The 10,167-nt window shown below is 40.5% G+C and overlaps 1 long non-coding RNA gene across 1 annotated transcript; it reads left to right on the forward strand.

Moving 5' to 3' along the window:
- The first annotated feature begins 277 nt into the window (after positions 1-277).
- On the forward strand, positions 278-9,647 carry LOC117551478. The gene is made up of 2 exons (XR_004569792.1): positions 278-472; positions 7,771-9,647. It is a non-coding gene; the product is annotated as an uncharacterized LOC117551478 (long non-coding RNA).
- Positions 9,648-10,167: the final 520 nt, after the last annotated feature.

Below are 10,167 nucleotides of genomic sequence, written 5' to 3' on the forward strand. Positions count from 1 at the left end.
TCACTCTCCTTCTCACCTCCTCACACCCTCACTCTCCTTCTCATCTCCTTCTCACACCCTCACTCTCCTTCTCATCTCCTCACACCCTCACTCTCCTTCTCATCTCCTCACACCCTCATTCTCCTTCTCATCTCCTCACACCCTCACTCTCCTTCTCATCTCCTCACACCCTCATTCTTCATCTCCTCACCTCTCCATCTCTTCTCCTGATTCCTTCTCCCCGTTAACTCTCTCTCTCTCCCTCTGCCTCTCCATCTCTTCACCTCCTCCCTCCTTTCCCCTTCCTGATTCCTTCTCCCCGTTAACTCTCTCTCTCCCTCTGCCTCTCCATCTCCTCATCTCCTCACCTCCTCCCTCCTCTCTCCTTCCTAATTCTCCTCCCCGTTAACCCTCTCTCGCCCTTCCTCCCTCTCTCTCGCTGCATCAGACAGAGGATGAGTCTCTGTGTAAAGACGGAAACAAAGAGAACAAGGTAAAGCGTTTCTGACGAGGCGCCCGTCTCCTACAGCTCGGATGTTGTTGGTTTCTTTACTCTTAACTTTTTAAACCCATGTTTTCTGAGCATGCAAACTCCCGCTCCCGCCTGACTCACAGTCTCACTTGTGAACCACTTGCAATAGAACATGTTTTTGATTTGCTGAAGTGCCAGGGTTTCCGCCAGGGTTTAGAAAGCCTGACGTACACGATAAATACAGTTTAAATATGAACTCTATAGAGTGCCGGAGTGACGCGTCCTAAAACCCGGAAGTAAACTCCTTCCGGTTCCTTCGACAAAAACGCAATGCTATCTCTCCATAGGGTTTTGGAAAACAGCTGGAACTAAGGTCTGTGGTTGAAACACATTTAAGAGACGGGTCACGTTTTGTTCAGCCGGATAATCTCCACATGTCTACCCTACTTTTATCATTTTCTAATCATAAATCTAGTCGCCAGAAGCTAAATGCTAACGTTATGCTATAAACGAACTACAGCAGGGTCGCTGCTTCAACGTCACGCCGGCTTCAGATCCATATTCAAACATACAGATTCAAAATGGAACGAGTTGAAGCGTTTGTTTGAACAGTCTGCAGGAGGCAGGGACTTGCTTTCAAGCAGAACAGAAACTAACTTAGAGCAGGGTTCTTACGGTCATTAAAAACCTGGAAAAGTCATGGAAATTCAAAATGCTAATTCCAGGCCCTGGGAAAGTTCTGGAAAACAATATTTTTCCCAAAGTTTTGGAAAAGTCATGGAAATGTGACTAAACTTGCATCAAATATAATTAATATTTTATCTAATCGCCGAAATAGTAATACTATAATGATATAATAATACTGTATCGTATAGTAATGAAACGTAAAATGGCATTTAACTGACGAGGTGTTTTGCTGGTGAGATTTTAGTGGCTTCAGCGTGTAGAAGCTAGTAAGCCTATTTGATTTGTTTTAGAGGCACAACATGTTTCAGATGCAGACCTTATCTTCCTGTTCCATGTTAAAATAAACCATCTTCAGTGGTACGCTGAGAAAGAGTCATTTTTTTGGTCATGGAAAATTAGGTAATGGAGAAGTCCTGGAAAAGTCATTGAAAATCATTGGTGAAAAAGTGTATGAACCCTGTTAGAGGAGTGTTTACGTGTTCGGCGTAATGACGTACAACGGCCTCGACAACTTCTGTAGTCCTATTCAGCCACTTGGTAACAACCATCGTTTTTCAGACACGTCAACTCTTCAGAAATCACCATCTGCTGATGGATTTAATGTCGTAGAACAAAACGTGATCCGTCTCTTCGATGTGTCTCAACCACAGACCTTAGTTCCAGATATTTTCCAAAAAAGGAGAAATCCCATTGCTTTTTTGTCGAAGGAACCGGAAGTGGTGAAATGCTGACTTACTTCCGGGTTTTAGGACGCGTCACTGTGGCGCTCTATAGGGAATCTTATTACTAGTCATACACCACTGCTTATAGTGTATGACATGTTATATATATATTGTAGTACACTGCACACATTTTTACTTTAACTCGTGATCTCAATATAACCTTATTTTATTTAATATTTGTTTGAATTTATCTTCTGTAACTCCTTGCGTTTATATATATATATCTTTTGAGATACTGTCACCAAACCCAACTTCCCCCCAGAGTACATGATATTTCTTGATTATCATTCCGATTGCTCGTTAACACCTATTTGCCACCAGGCTAACAACTGCTTGGCGGAAACCCTGAACTATTTACTGCACTGGATCCCAATGTTTTTTAATTTAGAGTCTTTGAATTTGAAAGGGTTGCAGTTTTCTTACATCTCCAGGGGGTCCGCGGGGTCTTAAAAAGTATTAAAAGTTGATTAATCAATTTAGCGAAAATTAAGGCTATTAAACGGCATTTTCCAAGGTGTTACATTTTGTAGCTTGTATCAGTAAGTATATAAATGGTCCAAAGAGGTTGTATTCTACAGTCTGCCTGAATGTAATCATGGCGTAGGTGTGTAGTGTGATTCTGTGTAGTTTATTTATGGCATCCCGTTGGATGTGACGTCATCTGAACAGGACATCGCACGCTCACTGCTTGATAGCGCGCGAAGTTCCGTTTACGCCGGTTGCTAAGCAACATCGTTATGGGGAAATGCAAGTCTGCGTCCAAATGGTTGGAAGATAAGGAAGAAGGACAATCAATACTGTATATAGTCAATGTGAGGTAAAGTGTGTCGCCAAGGTAACCGGTTAAAACTCCAAGGGGCGATGAGGTCTTAAAATGTATGGAAAGCGTCTTAAAAAAGGTCTTTAAAGGTTTTACATCTGACTTCAGGATTCCTGCATATACCCTGATCAATCTAATGTGAAGTGTTCTCCCTGGCCAATACACTTAATACACTTACCCTATGAACATATCTGCCGTACTGTAGTGGAGGTGGGCCACCCCGATTAAAACTAAGACCACTCCTGCTAATGTCAGATAAAAACATTACACTTTTATTTAACATTACAATAGAGAGATAGTTTTTTTTTTAGGCAGCATCGCCCTGGTTCCCTCCACGAAAAACCAATGGGATGTGATTTTGGATTATAGCAGAATATAACCACTTTTGAAATCCACCAGACCTGTTTTATGTGGAAGTAGAACAAAACGCTAAAATCTCTTTTAGTTTTGAGTAACCAAGGACCTTATTTCAGGATAGCAGCCAGTCTCACTTGTGAAGTTACTTGGAGATGAGGAAACTGTGGGGGAAACTTCTGAAGCAATTGGAGTCAGGACTCAGAGAGACACGAGGAGAGCTGGAGCTTTGATGGCAAACACTGACGGTTTATTTGGAGCTTCGGTCGGATAATTCACAAGACATGTCAGAATTGATTGTGGCATCTCATCCGTGTGGTCAGACCGTGGTCTGACCACACGGATGAGATGCCACAATCAATTCTGACGCACCCCTCTGTAGCTCCAGGTTTTAACTAGTTCAGAGTGTAATAATCAACATTCTTCAATAGATAGACTAAACAGCTGAGGACACTGAATCACATTTGTTGTCGCTTATGGCTCGGGGTCATCTACACCCCGAGAAGGATGTGTTCCAGGCAGGGCCGGCCCTGACCAATTTGCTGCCCTAGGCAAGATTTTAGCTGGCTATAATGATCATATAAGGTGTGCCTTTACCTCACTGAGCTGAGGTTATCAGAGCCGCTCAGTCTTTCAGGAGAGAGCTCTCTAAAGCTCACCCCCCCCCCCCCCCCGCGGCCGCTCACACAGTAAATTCCAATGTTAATAAAAGCACACAGAAGCTGTGTACGTTTTTGGGGAGTTTGATTTATTTTGAATTAACACTAATACAAAATTAAAACCTATAATTGCACACTAAAACCATTATTTCAAAAAAAATAACTATTTCACATAAGCCTCTGGTTTTTACTGGGGCTGGGGCAGTTCAAATAGGCGTAGTTATGTTAGTATAAGATAATAAGATGTACTTTGTTGATCCAAAATCGGGAAATTGTGTTGTTGTGAAATTTAAAAATGTAAATTGTTGGCGCCCCCGATGGGTTGATGCGCCCTTAGCATTCACATATAATGCCTATGCCAAGGGCCGGCCCTGGTTCCAGGTGTCCCACAACAATAACAATCTCTGACCGAGAGTTGCCCGCTCACAAACTGGCAACATCAACAATATGCTAGGGCAGCCCCTCCTTAAGGGAGATAACGGCTGCTCAAGGTTGGTCAGCTCCGTCAGAGGGCGAAGGAGGACACTAGGGCAAATGATTCCCCAACAGAAACCAGTAGTGATATTAGATCGATTAATTGCTGCACCACTCTATTAGTGAAGGCTCTACATCCCACATAAAATGAAACATGTATATAAGTGAGGACATTTAAAAGGGCTTACCACTAAAAATAAATTCCTGAACTGTTGTGAAAGACCCTCTTCATTATATTCCTCCCCCCTAGGACGAACAGTAACCACATCTCTTCCCTTTTAATCCCAAAGCACCTATAAGAACTGCATTCCTGTTTCTCCTTACTTCTGTTCTGTTGTTGGAGCATCCAGTTTAGTGTATTTCTGCCCCTGTGTCTCACGGTGGCCTCCCAAAGTCAACTTTATTGTGAATCTTTCAGTTTGTGTGTACAGACAGAGATCGAAATACCGTTTCCCACAATCCCAAATACAATAACAAAGATATATAAAAATATGTATATACACAATCAACAGACACATTTATACATATGCACAAATTAAGACATACGTATAAGCACTACAATCAATATATACAAAATAACAGTCACTTCAATATCTTTGAAAATGTACATTAGTGCAAGACTGTCCATAGCAGCGTACAAAAGTGTCTGGTGCTGGATTTGAGTGTCTGTGTGTGGGGTGTTAAAGTTATCGCTATCTCCTACATTCAAAGAAACATGTATATTTAATAAGTGAGGACATTAAAAAGGGCGTACCACCTCCACTAAAAAATGTCCTGAACCGTTGAGAATCAACTTCTTCATTATATTCCTCCCCCCTAGGACGAACAGTAACAAAACCTCCTACCTTTTGATTCCTAAAGCACTTCTAAGAAATGCATTCCTGTTTCTCTTTACATCTGATCTGTTGTTCGAGCATCCAGTTTATTATGGGTGGGAATCACCAGGCTCCCCACGATACGATAGCATTGCGATACTTAAGCCACGATGATAGTATTGCGATACTTAAGCCACGATATGATAGCATTGCGATACTTAAGCCACGATGATAGTATTGCGATACTTAAGCCACGATATGATAGCATTGCAATACTTAAGCCACAATATGATAGCATTGCGATACTTAAGCCACGATACGATAGCATTACGATACTTAAGCCACGATGATAGTATTGCGATACTTAAGCCACAATATGATACTATCGCAATACTTAAACCACGATACGATAGTATTGCGATACTTAAGCCACGATATGATAGCATTGCGATACTTAAGCCACTATACAATGCTATCGCAATACTTAAGCCACTATACGATACTATCGCAATACTTAAGCCACTATACGATACTATCGCAATACGTAAGCCACTATACGATACTATCGCAATACTTAAGCCACTATACGATACTATCGCAATACTTAAGCCACTATACGATACTATCGCAATACTTAAGCCACTATACGATACTATCGCGATACTTAAGCCACGATATGATATTATTGCGATACTTAAGCCACGATGATATTATTGCGATACTTAAGCCACAATATGATACTATCGCAATACTTAAACCACGATACGATAGTATTGCGATACTTAAGCCACGATATGATAGCATTGCGATACTTAAGCCACTATACAATGCTATCGCAATACTTAAGCCACTATACGATACTATCGCAATACTTAAGCCACTATACGATACTATCGCAATACGTAAGCCACTATACGATACTATCGCGATACTTAAGCCACTATACGATGCTATCGCAATACTTAAGCCACTATACGATACTATCGCAATACTTAAGCCACTATACGATACTATCGCAATACGTAAGCCACTATACGATACTATCGCGATACTTAAGCCACTATACGATACTATCGCAATACTTAAGCCACTATACGATACTATCGCAATACTTAAGCCACTATACGATACTATCGCGATACTTAAGCCACTATACAATGCTATCGCGATACTTAAGCCACTATTCAAAACCTTTATTTATCCAGGTAAAATCCCATTGAGATCAATGATCTCTTTTTCAAGGGAGACCTGCAGCAGTAGGTTCCACAAGAAGACATAAAAACATAAACAACAGAACAACAAAAGGACATCATACAGCAAAATGTACAGGGATTACAATTTACATATTTAACCACAAGTACAGGTACCAACAGCATCTGATTTTGTAGCATCCAACCGAGCTTTAAAAACATGTAGTGGTACTAGCTTGGTAATTTTCCATTCTTTTTGCAGACTGTTCCATGTTAGTGGAGCTGCACATCTAAAAGCTTTCTTCCCTAAGACAGTCCTAGCACTTGGCACATTTAATAAAACCACAGCATGCGATCTCAGGCAATAAGTACTTTCAATTCGCAGAGAGATCAGGGAGCAGATATAAGATGGTAGTTTATCCAACATGGCTTTGTAAATGAAAAAGTACCAGTGACTGAGCCTCCGTACAGTAAGTGATGGCATAACCGCCTTGGTATACAGGGTACAGTGATGCGTAAGTGCTTTACAATTTGTCAAAAATCTCAGTGCACTGTGATACGCAGCATCTAACTTGCTCAGGTAATTGGCAGGTGCATTCATATATAACAAATCACCATAGTCCAGCACAGGTAAAAAGGTCACAGAGCCTTTTCCTGGCCTCAAGCGAGAAACAGGACTTATTTCTGTAAAAGAAACCTAGCCTAACCCTCAGCTTTTTAAGCAGGTTATTGACATGAAGTTTAAAAGTGAGACAATCATCAAGCCAGATACCCAAGTATTTGTAACAGGTAACCACTTTGAGTTTTATTCCTTGCGTAGTTACAATATCCAAAGCAGTCTCTGGTTTATTTTTAGCTTTAGCTTTAGAAAGAGCATTACCTTGGTTTTATCCATATTTAAAAGAAGCTTAAGCTCAGAGAGCTGAGCCTGAATAATGTTAAAAACAGCCTGTAATTTAACAACAGCCTCGTTAATCGAGGGACCTGCACAGTACATAACGGTATCGTCCGCATAAAAATGTAAGGTTGCTCCTTCGACATTTTCACCTAAACTATTAATATAGATAGAGAATAATAGCGGACCTAAAACTGAACCTTGTGGTACACCACTATACGATACTATCGCGATACTTAAGCCGCAATACGATACTATGGCGATACTTAAGCCACAATATGATACTATCGCGATGCATACGATACTATCGTGATACTTAAGCCACAATATGATAGTATTGCCATTCTACGATATGCTAAGTATTGGGATGCGATATATATTGATGTATATGATTGCATGATATATTGGGTTCCGGTGTCTTTAGCATGTGACAAAAGCCTTCGTTTTCCACAGCGCTGATTGGACGCAGGTCTTTGCACATGAAGTAGGTGATGAGTTATTTTCTTCGCTCGCTCAGAATTTGATGGTCTCTTTGCCAAACTAATTTGGATTTGCAATATGAATAGTTTATATAATAAAATATCGATACTTGGCGTCCGTGTGTCGATACAATATCGCCACGCATAGTATCGATTATTTCCCCCACCCCTACTGTTTAGTGTATTTCTGTGTCTCACGGTGGTCTCCTGTGTTTCTCCTTCAGATGAAGTCTGGAGGTGGCGGTCGTCGAAGAGGTGGTCAAAGACATCGAGGGAAAGCAATAAACGCTGCAGCGGTCCCCACAGCGGTCCCAGCAGGCGCAGCAGGAACCGCCTGATCTCCATCTTTACTCTGGGGGGGGGGAGTTACGTCACGGCCTCTGGATGGAAACGTTTCCCTTATATAAAATAATAACTCATCATGAGTGAATTTCCTTCCACGTTAAGACAATTTAAAGCTTTATTGGTGTCTGAAGATGATTTTCATTTAGTTTTATTGCAGTTTCTTGCAATTTAAATGCATTATATTACCTTTTTCTATTTGAATACTGGAGTTTTGGGGGTGTTTGTAGTTCACCAGTTGTTTCATAGCGTTATCTGAGTACATCAGAGGAAGAGCAGTCACTTTCCCTCCCTAAATGTTCTCCATCCTCCACAATCAAATGTGTTTTCCCCCTCTGTTGCTCATCTCCTCTTGTGTTCACCTCCACGTGACGTTCATTAATCCATTTTACCGTCACAGGAAGAGGAAGTAGTTGAAAAGCTTCATTTCTAATTGTTTTTCTTACAATGCTCCGTGTCTCTGAGAGTAGCAGTGAAAGGGAATTAATGCCAACCGTAGAATAAACAGCTAGATGATAATTAACTATTGTAGATCTGAAATAATGCCTTCCTTGTGTCACAGTGCCGGGTTTGTTCACTAAGAAAGTTATTGTCCTATCCAGGTGTTTGGAATTAAAAAGCTTACATTGAGCTATCGAGGAACTACAGCACGGTCACACGACTTCACGTCACCACGCTAAGCTAAAGGCGGCTAATGTTGGGCGTGATGACGTGGAGTCGTCTCACTAGTGGGGTATTTACTGACAAATTGTAAGGCGTAGAGCAAACATCTCTTCAGTTTGTCACCTTATTTAAGACTAACAACCCAAGACACATCCAGAAAACCATTGACGTCAATTTTAACCTCACATTGTCTATGATTAATCCTGCCATAGAAAAGTCATTTTATCAGTCAGACCTTCCTTCCTTCAGCTAATGTCGCAGCTTTTCTAGATCCAGATCAGAAAGAAACCCCTTGTTTTTCCCCAAAGTATCGTCACATGTCAAACTGGCTTTGTCGCAGTTAACGTTTGCCGAAGTCCTTTTGAATTCCCCTGCTTAGTTTGCTTGGAAACATCTGAACACAAGAGCACCATTTTTCTTCCGTTTCAATCGCAGTCTGACTTCCTAAAACACACGATCTGATTGGACAACAATTATTCATTCAGCCGTGTTGTTCCACACTTAAAATGTAAAAAAAAGAATATTTTTAAATCACTAACAGGTGATGGGACGTAAAGGTCATTAGAATCCGACATCTTTCAAAGCTTCAAGGGTCAAATCCAAACATGTGTCAGACACAGGAAGTCCAATATTAACGTCTTTGTCGGTCTGCATTTAATCAATAACTTGCAGATATGTTCAAGGATTCAGTGTTGAGTCGCAGAAGTGAATCAACCGGATGAAGGTGAACAGAAGCTGGTCTGAACACATCATCTGATTGTCTTTAACCATCACTCTAGAGTTTAACAGAGTTTTCTGCATATGTTATCCAGTTGTTCGATCGTTCCCAGTTGATATTAAGAAGAAGTGTGTTTGAGGGCTTTTTCCTTCCATGTCTGTATAATAATGGTTTTCTCCGACAGCCTGAAAAGCCACTTAATCAAAGATCACAAACAACCTGAACTGCCAGAATATTAGAGTTTACCAATTTTTTTTTTTTTAAGGGACACTGTTTGTTTGTACGTTGTGCAAGGATGAAAAAAAAGATGCCATTTAAATTAAGTGGTGCCAGTTTGTGTTGTAAATCCTTTTAAATAAAGATGTTATGGAAAACTAACATGTGGAAAGTACTTCTTACATTCGAGTCATTCAGCTGATGCTGTATACAAGATGATTGGACACATGGAGTGGAGCATGATTAAACTGACAATTTGCTTACATTTTTAAGGTTTCATAACTGCTTTTGGATGTTTCCATGCCATTATTACCTCTGCACATTATACCTACATACACACCGTCACTGAGATGAAAAGAGTGTCCTTTTCAGTCATAAGATCATGGAGCATCTTTGTTAGTCACACTGTAAAGGATGTTATATTAGCATCTGGTTCAAAAGTAGTTAAAACGAGGTAAAGGAGAACAAAAAAGTTTAGGTGATAATCAACCTTTAAAGAACTTCAAACGCTAAATTATTTATTTGGCTAAATCACGTATAGAATAATATTTCACTTAGGTAGAAGTGGCAAAACCCCAGCTAGATGTTCTAGTTTTAAAATCTTACTTAAATAAATGTACTAACATACTAGCATAACAAAAAAAACACACACAGGGCCGTCCCTCCCGACAGGCCGATCATG

The sequence above is a fragment of the Gymnodraco acuticeps genome, unplaced genomic scaffold, assembly GCF_902827175.1.
Source record: "Gymnodraco acuticeps unplaced genomic scaffold, fGymAcu1.1, whole genome shotgun sequence".
Classification (NCBI taxonomy): Eukaryota; Metazoa; Chordata; class Actinopteri; order Perciformes; family Bathydraconidae; genus Gymnodraco; species Gymnodraco acuticeps.